The 12,138-nt window shown below is 45.3% G+C and overlaps 3 non-coding genes across 3 annotated transcripts; all 3 read left to right on the forward strand.

Annotated features, from left to right (window-relative positions):
- Positions 1 to 238: 238 nt before the first annotated feature.
- Trnaa-agc (transfer RNA alanine (anticodon AGC)) lies at positions 239 to 310 on the forward strand. The gene has a single exon. It is a non-coding gene; the product is annotated as a tRNA-Ala (tRNA).
- A 5,520-nt stretch (positions 311 to 5,830) lies between these two features.
- Positions 5,831 to 5,902, forward strand: Trnaa-ugc (transfer RNA alanine (anticodon UGC)). The gene has a single exon. It is a non-coding gene; the product is annotated as a tRNA-Ala (tRNA).
- A 1,834-nt stretch (positions 5,903 to 7,736) lies between these two features.
- Positions 7,737 to 7,808, forward strand: Trnaa-agc (transfer RNA alanine (anticodon AGC)). Its single transcript has one exon. It is a non-coding gene; the product is annotated as a tRNA-Ala (tRNA).
- The last annotated feature ends 4,330 nt before the right edge of the window (positions 7,809 to 12,138 follow it).

Genomic DNA, 12,138 nt, shown 5'->3' on the forward strand with positions numbered 1-12,138 from the left:
GCCGAAACGCATTCATGCTGGCTCCTTCCGGGCTGGGGGAGGTGGCTCCGCGCACACAGGACCCAGCGCAGCAAACCGAGTCCGTCCAGAGCTGGGAGCGCCTTGCTCTACGTTTCCGCTTAGGTTTCAGAATCGGTGAAAGTAGGTGTGACTTCAAGCGTCTGTTTTTGGTAATGCCAAAACCTAGCAAAAATCAGAATTCTGTCTTGAATATATTCCCGAGGGTCCGACTGTGTCGGGGGGTGTAGCTCAGTGGTAGAGCGCGTGCTTAGCATGCACGAGGCCCCGGGTTCAATCCCCGGTACCTCCAGTGTTTTCAAGCCATTGTGGCTTACTCGCTTTTCTTCTCAAGAGTAAATCTTTTCCTCCGGACCTCACTGCCGCTTAGCTGCCCACCGTCCTAAAGCCGGTATTGTTAGAACCAGGAAATGGAAAATCTGAACAAAAGTCAAGAATGGCGGCTCTCCTAGTCTGAAAATGCAAGGTTACCTTCGTTTCCAGGAAAGAAAAAGATGAACAATGTAGCAGGAGAATGGCACAGTTTCTCCAAAGTTTGGCTGCTGAGGGAGCTGTTTTTACGGGCGAATATCAGCCTCACCCTGTCCGAGCGCGAGGTTGATTCAGCCGCAGTTTGGCATAAGCATTCCCGCTTGTTCTAAGATGATCCGCGGAATCCGTTCACCTGAGACAGCGGCGCCCTCTGTGGGAAGGGTGCTGTCCAGACCTTGGTGAGAAATCCCGATCTGGACTTGCAGTCTACAAAAACTAGAATCAGTGGCTAGTTCGTTGATCACCTCCCCCTAATGGGGGACAAGCCTTGCCAGGCCACAGAGGAAGACAATGCAGCCACTCCTGATGAGACCTGATAGGCTAGGGTCAGAGGGAAGGGGAGGAGGACCTCCCTTATCACTGGACTTGGGGAGGGGCATGGGAGGAGAAGGGGGAGGAAGAGTGGGATTGGGAGGGGATGAGGGAGGGGGCTACAGCTGGGATACAAAGTGCATAAACTGTAATTAATAAAAAAATAAAAATAAATTAAAAAAAGAAAAAAAAACTAGAATCGCGTTTTAGAGATCCAGGCTGATCTCTCGCACATTAAATAAAGCTTAAGAGGTTTGAATGCTCATATAGAGATTAAGAAGATAGAAAAAATATATTTCTAAATAACCTTTGTGCTCCTGTATTTGACTTTGTTTTCCCACTTCGTGTTATTAAAATGTTTATAATTTCTGAATCACTGTACATAGTTGGAAAGGTGGAATTTGTTTTCTTTTTTAATACAGAAATTTTGAAAAATTTGCAGTAAAGATTGTGCTAGCCTGAAATGTGAATCTGAACGTTTGCGTCTTTGTATTCTGTTCTTACATAGGATAAAATCTGTGTTTGTTGCTCAGGAATGTTTGTATTAGCACTGTTAAGCTATGAAAGGTCCCCATTTTGATTTAAAACCTTCTGTGACTGTAATGAAAATATGGGCTGAAGGATAAAGCAAGAATTGGGAAGCCCCTGGTTCAACAGATATGACATCAGACCCTGTCCTGTGATGTCACCAGGAGGTTCTCAAAGCAGAAAAGTTCCAAAAGACATTCATTCTCAGAACCTGTCTTACCCTTGGGATTTGTTACTCTGAAGGGCTCAGCTGTTGTCCAGAAACCAGGCTTTATTTTGACAGGGACATCACTGGTTTCCTGTTCTGTTCATGTATTAGTATATTTAATCTTTAAAAGGTTGTTTATCTCTTTTCTGTGTAATAAGTGAACTATAGTTCACATTCAGACAAAGTGGGAGATTCTGAGCTATATAATCTGACACCCTGAAACTCAACGAACTAAATGTCACAGACACCAAAGAAAATAGAGCCTCACCTTTCCATGGTTCGTAGCTGTTTCCTCTGAATTGAAATATTCCAGAAGAATGGGGTTGGTTCATAAGACTGCAGACATACAAAACTTCCAGCTCTCAGAAAGCTGAAACTTAACAGGTTTCTGGGAGTGAACAGTCCCTATTGGGCCAAGCTGCCTGCAGGTAATGTAGGGAGCTCCGGGCATGCAGCTTTTCTGAGTCAGAGTCCATGCTGGGATGGGATTTTCAGAGTCATCTGTGTTCCAGCTAGTAACCCCTCTCCCACAACCCTGTACATAACCTTAGAGGACTCACTGATCTCTAAGCTAGACTTGGGTGGAGTCCTTTTCAGAGGACTCACTGATCTCTAAGCTAGACTTGGGTGGAGTCCTTTCTTTGGCCCGTGGTTAGTGCCCTATGTGGAGTAAACAGACATTTGTTCTTGTCTCCCCAGGAAAGGTCATTGAGCATTCCGCCTTTTCGATCTGTCAGTTGTTGTTTTTTTAAACTGGCACTGAAGAAGTTGCAGTTTTCTCCCTGACCCTGAACGTACCAGACGCACACTTTCCATGCCTGCAGTTTCCCCAATAGAGGAAGAGTGACTAATTCTAATCTTCTGTTAAACACAGGCCCCTCAAGCTAAATGTACTCCACTGCTGCGCTCCACACTAGCCCTGAGCTCTGGCTACTGAGATCAATGGTTAGTTTATCAGAAGAAGTGGATAGCTGAAGTTTATTTTGCTATTTCACCTATAGACAAGTATTTCAGTAATGCTATCAACTGTGTGAGTACTGCCAGAGAAAAATTAACAATTCTCACCGTGTTGATGCACCTTGGAGAAAACAAAAACACAAAACAATCTTATCTCGAGGAATTTCTGGTAATCTAGTTGATACGTGGACTACCTTCACACACTAAATAAATAAATAAAACCCAATAAAACCAGTTGATTCCACCATCTCCCCAGGACATGAGGATGGCCCCTGGCTCCCTCAGGAGCTGCCAAACTAGAGGTTCCTGAGTCGCATAAGAAAATACCTCCTCGTGTGTTCCCAAATGCTCACCCCCTCCACATATACAACTAGCAAGAAAGATGAAGTCTGACTAAGTTTTAAGGAGGGGCTTCATGACATTTTCTGGTGAAGTTGTGGGTCTGGTGGTAGTACATGGGCTCATGCAAATGACCATTCTTGTTTCAACCCCTGTGCTCTACATCTCCCTGAGTGACCGTCATCGCAACTAGAGCAGATGAAAGGGAAAAGGCAAACAGTAAAAAATTAGTGATGGGTGTCTGCCACCTCCGGGTTTCTTGGAAGCAGGAGAAGCACATCAGAGTACCATGTGCAGCCCCTCCACGTCTTCCTGCCATGTCTCTGGGAGGTAGACGAGGAGTCTGGGGATGAGGCCCAGGGCCAGAGCATTTGCCTAGCTGTGTGAGACCTTAGGTTCTATCACCAACACTTGTGAAAGGAGCCGTCTGGTTTAACTGCAAAAGCAAGCCTATTCTCAGACACAAATTACAGCAGAACCGACCGACATTAAGGGCATGAATGGTGGGTGGACCTGATGTAAAGATAATACATCAAAAAAAATACACTGATCCTACACATGAGCGCTTCAATATGCTGAGAGGATGATTAAGAAAGAAGACTCCAGGTAGTTGAAATAGCTCAGCTGGAAGACGATAATGATCTAAAGGTCTCTGGTTGAATCCAGGGTGTTGATAACTATGCCTCTTAATCGATAACTATGATGCCTTTAACATTTGCATCTCATACCTAAAAGTATATATACTATCTAACTATAGCTTTTACTATTTTGCAAGTCCAAATCCAAGTGCTCAACCCACTTTTTTGGTTGCATGTTCCACTAAGATCTCATGAAATGTCCTATATGACTTATTTAAAATGTTAAACCTAGGATATGATTAATGTTAAAGATTAAGAAATCCAATGTGCTCTCAGCTTTTGTACTTACAGTTTATTTCTACTTTGATATTGTGTATGTATATAAAAGAGGTGTTTTTGCCGGAAGAATTATGAACCAAAAAAATCCACTGAAAAATAATTACATAGTGTGAATGTGTATGGCAGGTTTGGCATTTGCAAAGGAGGTTTTTCGATAAGAACCATTTGTACTTTGAATAAATCCCAGTGTGTAGAAAGAGTTTCTAGCCTCTAGAAGCTACTGGAATAAGGAAATTTGTTTAATATCATTGAGCTTCAAACAGTCCCAAGAATATCCTGAGTTTTCTTACTGATATTTCTTCAGTATTATGCTTTTTTTTTAATTTTCACATTATATTTCTGTGTTGGTATTCAGCAAAGATAAACGCATCATGGAACAATCTGGATGTGAAATGAAAGGCATTTACTTTCTTGATTCACGAAGAAAAGAAACCTCAATAAACCATTTCTTACTGTGAATTCCCAAGAACTTAGCCGACAGTTCTTTCCAGGAGTCATCCAATACAATGAAATGTTTCTGCAAACAGTGATCTCACAGCGCCATACCTCTAAGATTACAAGCCAAGGTCCTTCCCCTGCCTTTGCACACACACACACACACACACACACACAGACAAGAAAATGCAGATTTCCAGTTGTGTGTGACACTTCACTAATTCTTCCTTTAAAATAATAAAACAAAACAAAACAAAGCTGCAACTGATTGTGTCCTGTTTTTATTATAAAAACTGCACAGTGACCTGCCACCAAACTCACGCTTGCCAGTTTCTAAAGGGACAGGTGTGACAAACACCAGCTAAGAGCCATACATGGACAAAGAGAAAAGGTTACTAGCTTCTAGAAACCTGGTGTTACAAATGGATTTTCTTTTTACTCTTCTCCCGTAGTTCAAAGAACACACTTTATCTGAACAAACACTTGGGCTCTAAAACGACACAGAAGCAAAAGTATTTGCTTGACTCTTCTGCATTTAAATTTGTAGTTTTTATTCGCTCTGTGGATAGTTAGAGTAACTGATTCTTCAAAACTTCCAGGGCAGAGACTGAGTAGTTGCCTGAGTTCCGGGTGTTACACCTTCCCAAGGGTACCCCGAAGCTGCTGCACGGTCTCAACCAGCCATACCTTAAGAAGTATTATAACCCTCCCCCTCCTTTTACTTCCTTCAGTGGGGATGTCCCTGTTGGTTTTAATCAACAAATAAGTGTTTTCAGCACTCCGTTGCGTTTTTCTCCCTTTAATCCCATCCTCAGTAGCTGTGCTGGTTCCACACTTTTCCCTGAGGCCGTTTGTCCTAGTTCGTTCCTCTGTTGCTGAGATAAACACGGCGACGGAAAGCAAGCTACTTAGGGGAAAGGGTTTACTTTGTCTTACAGTCGGGCCGGGAAGGCGGGGCACTAAGCTCAAGCGAGGGCGTTGGCAGTCGCGAACTGAAGATGCTACCATACAGTTCAGGCTCTGCAACCCAGACGAGACGCTGCTCACAGGGGCCTGGCCCAGCTGTGTCAACGAGCAATAAGAAACCGCCACGCACGCATGCCCAAATGCCAGTCGGTTGGAAGCAATTCCCCAATTCAGACCCCTTCTCCCTAGGTATGCCCGTGTTAAGGTGACAAAAACTACAATACTGTTTCACCAGAAACTGGTGAGCTTCTCTTTAGTACTCTTAGCTAGGTGTCCTAAATTAGGTTAATGAACCTGGAAGCTTGGATTAGGAAATACAATCTTGCCTCACTTGTTTCCTCTGAACAAGCAAGAGGGGGGGGGGGGGGGAAAGTCGCCTGAGTGGGGAAAAGGGGAGCTTCCGTCGCTGTGTTTCAGGTGAGGAAATTCTGGAAGACATCAAGGGCATCCAGAACTTGACTCTGCCACGCGCAGTCGGAGATGCTAGCTCCTCGTGGTTACCTAACATAGATTTGAAGTCTTTCCCTGTGATTGTCTGAAATATCTTGACGCATGGACTAAAGCTGGAAAGCAGGATTCATTTCTTGGGAAGTATGAAAAAGCAAAGCGCTCAGGAGCAGGGGGTGTAGCTCAGTGGTAGAGCGCATGCTTTGCATGCATGAGGCCCCGGGTTCGATCCCCGGCACCTCCACTAGACCTTTTGTCCTGACAAAAGAAGTGATTGTCTTTAACAAAGGAAGCTGAGAGATTATTGTCCTTAACGCCCTTCTGTGAGTAGGTATTGCCGGAACAACTCAGGTGTTGCCCCTGGTTCTTGTAGCTGTTGAGGAAACCATAGATAACAGAAACAGTACAGGCTCCCCTCCCCTCCTTTTTTTTTTTTTTTTTCTTTTTTCTCCCCTTCCTTTTTTTCCGCCTCCCCCCCCCCCCCATTTCCTCCTCCTCCTCCTTCTGGAGTGAATCATGCTTTGATTTCATTTAGGGACCTTTTGCCTGCTCCCCAGACAGAGAGATTTCCTTCCGTTTTCCCTAAACGTTCTAAGTTCATAACCATAATTTGTTTAGCTTTAATTCTCATACAAGATGTTAGGGTTCACTACTTCATTCAGTGGCTCAGACGCCCAGACTTTCCAGCACCATTTCTTAAGAGCCTCTGGTCCTCTAAACGGTATTACTTCGGCCACTGTGTATAAAAAGCTGGGAATACCTGTGCGCGTTTACTTTTCCTTTCTCGTCTGTCCTTTGTGTCTGTGTCTCTACAGGGAGCAAACAGTCCTACTAACTGCAGTTACACAATAGGAGAAACAGAAACCATATGGATTGGTCCTGTGCTGTATTGTTTAGGAGGATTTCAGCTATTCTAATTCTACACACATTTACTAGGATGATTATGACTTTCTATACACATTTTAGCACCGTCTAGTCTGCATCTGCAAAATATCTTGCTGGTATTAAAAAAAAAAAGTCTGGACAGATGGCTTAGTGGTAAACAACAACAAAGCAACCAACCAAACCAAAACCCAAAGCAACTAACCAAACCACAGCAATCAAGTGGTTGCGCTTTCAGAGAAGCCAGATCCAATGCCCCGCACCCACACAGTAGCTCACAGCCTTGTATAATTCCAGTTCCAGGTCCAATGCCCTCTTTTGGCCTCTGTGGGCACCAGGAACACACACGCATGCAGGCAAAATACCCATGTACATCACACACACACACACACACACACACACACACACACACACACACACACAGTGGCTGTTAGGATCCTGGGCCTTGAACGTGCTCCTATAGCGCTCTGTCACTGAAACACACACACCGGACTCTTGATGGACTTTGATGAGAATTTTATCAACCCTGTTCATGAAGCTCTCTGCGTGTGAGATCTTGCTAAATGGAGGCATGGTGCGTCTATTTCCTTGAGACTTCTTTCGTTGGTGTTGGGCACAGCGTTTGCTTTTCGGAATATGCCTCGTATATTGTCACACCGACATCCAGATATTTCTCTTCTGTGAGAGATTATACCGGTGGCCTCGGCCCCTCACCCGCATCTGCGGTCAGGTGCTATAACACTGAATCACCGCCCGAGCACCTGTCAAGAGGTTTGGGCTTGATTTTCCTTCCAGGAACACGGGTAGTATCGGGCCTTCAGGGCGCTAGACTTAACTCTATTGTCAGGTGATTTCCTATCTTCCCACCTGTATGTACATTTCTCACAACAGTCACAGGCTCCTCTTTTAAAGAATTCCTGGCACTCCTTTTTGGGTCTTTTCTGCTTCGTGGGCAGACCTGCAGGAAGGGAGAGTCTGAAGACCACTTAAGATTCTGTTTTTGGATCTTCCCTGGAGGGGCGCCGGCATCTGCTGCCTTGCAGAAGGCGACGACGGTGGAAAGATTATGAGGTCTTTCACACAGAACCGCTGTCTCTGTCTAGAGCGCCTAGTTAAAAAATTCAGAATCAGGATTTCGGGACACGAAGCTTTTAGACTGCCACAATATGCAGTAGGCTAAACGCTTCCTCGTCTGCGGGGGTGTAGCTCAGTGGTAGAGCGCGTGCTTAGCATGCACGAGGCCCTGGGTTCGATCCCCAGCACCTCCATGAGGCCCTGGGATTCATACCCAGCACCTCCATTCTGTTTGCTTGTCTCTTCTTAAGCCCTACGGTAGCTAAAGCGAGGTTTTGACTTCTTTATCATGCCTCACTTTTTTTATGTTTTCCTGGGTGTGTTTCTCCTACTCATAGGGATGTAAACTGTTCGCTATCTGGTCATCTCTCCAATGGGTCCTTGACTTTAACGTGACTGCGTCTCTGCTCGCGAACAGCTGTGAGACCACGTAGGGACCATCTCTCCAAAGCCGTGAAGCAGGAAGCATGCCGGCCTTCACCTGTGCACTCGTTTCTCACTCTTAGGAAGACACTGGGAAGAAAAAGACCTGAAAAGGAAAGAAAAGCTTTTGTAAAATCCCTTTAGACTCTACTGCCCATTGTCGCCCTGCTGCCCAGTGACAACGGACAGTTCCAAATGCAGAACCCCCCCACCCCCGGCTTTGCTTTCCCCACCCCAACCGGGCAGAATGGCAACCTGGCCATTCGTCCAGGTGTATACTGAGCCCGGCTTTTCTTCCACCTGCCCCACCCCGCGAGCGAGCAGGACTTCCCCGACGCTGTCCTGACGCTGTGAGCCAGCTCTTCTTTGGGTCACCAGTGTTTAGGGTGCCTTCCCAAAGAAAGACGCTTCCCGCTTCTTCAGTCTTCCCAACAGGAAGAGCGCCTAGTCTTATCCACGCTGTGGCAGTAGCTTTGAAGCAGAAGAGAACACGAAAGACCCACGGGGGCCAGGTGAGAAAACCCGAAGTTTTGGAACTGGCAGAACATCTCGTTTGTACGTCTGTGGCAGCTGCGGTTGGAGAATCTGTCCAGAAGCTTGGAGGCTAAGAGTGAGGAGGTTACTGCAGAAGTTTAATTTACTTACTTTGCAGTTCCCAGGATCTGAAATTCCTCCTTCGTATTTCTGTGTGGCTCTCAGAAATAACTACAACATCCCAGAGTGAAGGCTGCCCTGAGTCCCTGCCTCCACAATCCCTTTCGGCATGCTTGAGTACAGAGACTGGGACGGCATTAGGTAAAACCGGTGTTTGTTTTCCTCAGATCAGGGAGTGGAGGAAGTCTTGAGTGAGTGTGTAAGGCACAAACGAAGTCCTGAGCCTATGTGCATTGTTTGACACTGAAAGGGCATGTCAAGGACCAAAGCTGGAGCCCCAGGGGCATGGCAGAACCTTCCCCTTATAAGGAAGGCTTAGGGGGATGGCAAGGCCTTCAGTGGTCCCAGTGCAAATGTTGGCAGTGTGTGCAAACACAGGCGTTACTAACGATTGACCGGTGTGAGCAAAAACTAGCAGCTGCCGTTCTCCTCCAGGTTGTTTACAGCCCGAGACCACTTACCTTCCAGTCTACCAAGACTAGCCAACTCTTCCTGTGCCTTCACATGACAGCCTCGTTGAGGTTCCCGGTTGTTTAAAAGGAGGTGCGCTCCATCAAAGCGAGCACAGCGCAGGGAATCCAGCTCTTCTGCGTGTCTGTGACTTTCCACCGTTGTCCCTGGTCAGGCTGAGCCCCAGCCACCCAGGAGCTGGCATTTCAACCCATCTGTGTCTAAGGTCCCCAAGGCATCTTTCCTGGCTCTGTTCATTGCACCGGTCTCTTAGCAGTTCTGCTCGGCTGACACCCGGAAGCCGTGGTGTGGAACAGGGGCGATGATGTATGCATTCTGCACTTTAACAAAGATGGGATTACCAGGAGCCCAGCTGGATGTGGCATTGTCCATGCTGAGGCCTCAAGGTCCACCATTCCGTTAGTCCCTCAAGTATTGGTCTTCTGGAGACTCACCATGGCCAGAGTTTTGTTGCTGGTGTAAACTTAACTCCCATACATTTTAACAGCTTGGGAGATTCCCGGGGTAATTACCCCACATGAAAACAGGGGAGACCGCTGAGCACAGTGGCCCCTCCCTGAGGTAGGGCCAGTCTAGCCTACACTGTGAATTTCAGGCTAGCCAAAGAACCTAGTGAGACCTGTCATTAAAAAAAACAAAACAAAACAAAACAAAAACAAAACAAAACAAAACAAAACAAAACAAAAAACCAGGGCCGTGGTGGCACACTCCTTTAATCCCAGCAGAGGCATGGGTATCTTTGTGAGTTCAAGGCTACCCTGGTCTACATAGTGAGTTCCAGGACAGCAAAGTCTACACAGCAAAACCTTGTCTCAAAAAAAAAAAAAAAAAGAGAGAGAGAGAGAGAGAGAGAGAGAGAGAAAGTAAGATGATGAAGAACAAGCTGGAAAGGATGTCCTCACAACTTGGAAGAATGAAAGACGGGCCAGGGGTAACTGTCTCTCTTTAAATTCTCTACACCCCTTCCAAGAAATGAGACCCAAAGAAAGTGATTCTTTGCTCACAAATAGTTTAGTTAGCAGAATGACCACAGACTGATCTCTGACAGGGTGAGGCAGAGGAGGCCCAGCACGGAGCTCCGTGGAGCTCTGTTGTTTAGGGATCTGTCCAGAGATGGAATCCTGAAGGAAACGTATAATTGATTCCTATGCTCTTCGGATCCTTTAGGAATTATAGCACACAGCTGGCTTCTCCAAACTCAGGAAACTGGACACTATTTTAGAAGCTTGACTTCTCCAATGCTGTACTAGTTTGTGCTAGCATATTAGCTTGGGTCATTATGGCTATGACTAAACATGGTGACCAAGCAAATTTAGGAGAGAAGGGTGCAGGCCCACTTGAAGGTTTCTTCATAAAGGGTTTTTTGGGGAAGGAATTCTCAAAGTTTCATCAACTTTGGAAAATTATTTTGGTTTTAAATTTTATTAAATGAAATTTAAAAATTTATAATTAAACAATTTCTTCCTTCGGGTTCTGGTCTCACATAGGCTAGGCAATCGTCCTGTCATAAGCTGTTTGCACAGTCCTCCATTGTCTAAACAAATGACATTCTTCCTTACCGGGAAAATGAACCCATACCTGCCAAAGCCCCGTGGGTGACTTTGCCAAAACCATGGCAAGGGAAACCTGTGAGAGATGTACAGCAGTAATTTCAAAGACTAAGACAATTCAGCTGTTGAATTCTTCATAAAGTGCCTTCAGAGAGAGGCAAATTGTGCAAGAAAAGTCACAGAGAACACAAAGCAGATAGGGTAGGACTGGCCGAGGCCAACCAGCACGGATACAATGACTGTTCTGTCACCGAATGGCTTTCATGCTCCTGTATGTGACTGCCAACCCCCACAGACACCCATCTCTCTCCTGTGATAGTAATGTAAATCGTTTCAATTGACTGGATTTAATTTATTTAGTTAAAAAAAAAACTAGTTAAAATGTTTTTGATGATAGGGTCAGCACAGGATTTTGTACGTGTTACATAAGCACTCACCACTGAGCTACACCCCAGGCCTCCCTGTATTTTTTTATTCTGAGACAGGAGCTCACTAAATTCCCCACGCTGGACTTGAACGCACTTTATAGCCCAGACAAGCTTTGCGTTTGTAATCCTCTTGTCTCAGCCTCCAGAGTAGCAGGGTTTATAAACCTGTACCAAGCTTGCTACTTAAGGTTTCATTAATGGCTTAGTATGTTGAACCTAAGGTTATCTCAGTGATGGTAGGAAAAATTAAAGGCATGCAATTCCAATCTCTCTTATTCAGCTTTTGGGAAGATTTACTTGAAATGCATTCAGAAGACTGGTGTGAAGAGGCAGGCTTTGAGAAATTATTTTGGACATAAACTTTGGACCTTTCAGATTATGGAGCCAGATCACTCATTACAGTCCAAAGCTGAAATCCCCTGGAGTTTCTGGACATGAGCAATTTGACCACATTTTTACTCTCACAGACATTTTTCCACCTGTCTTTGGAATTTGGAAACCACAACATTCCTCTAAAGAAGCCATTCTCTTATCCTCTCATCCTGAATATGCTGGGATGTTGGCTTGGTATTCCAAACCTTGCTTGTTTGACACAGTTATGTGTGGCTCAGGTTTGCTTCCAACTCACTGTGTAGGAGAGGATGGCTTTGGGTTCCCAGATCCTTCTACCCCCACCTCTCAAGGGTTAGGATTGCAGATATGTGCACCCATCCCTTCCAATACTTTCTACAATTGGTTTCAACTACTGTCAACGGGGTGCTGAAGTGGGAAGAAAGAAAAGCAGGCTCTTTACTCCCCACAACCAAGTGTTACTGGACTGTGTGGCACCCCACTTTCGGACCTCTCACACTAAATTATGCACTATACCACTGAGCTGTACAGTTCTTCTTCTTCTTCTTCTTCTTCTTCTTCTTCTTCTTCTTCTTCTTCTTCTTCTTCTTGTTCTTCTTGTTCTTGTTCTTCTTGTTCTTGTTCTTCTTGTTCTTGTTCTTCTTGTT

Source organism: Psammomys obesus, unplaced genomic scaffold, assembly GCF_907164565.1.
Source record: "Psammomys obesus unplaced genomic scaffold, mPsaObe1.curated_primary_1811, whole genome shotgun sequence".
Classification (NCBI taxonomy): domain Eukaryota; kingdom Metazoa; phylum Chordata; class Mammalia; order Rodentia; family Muridae; genus Psammomys; species Psammomys obesus.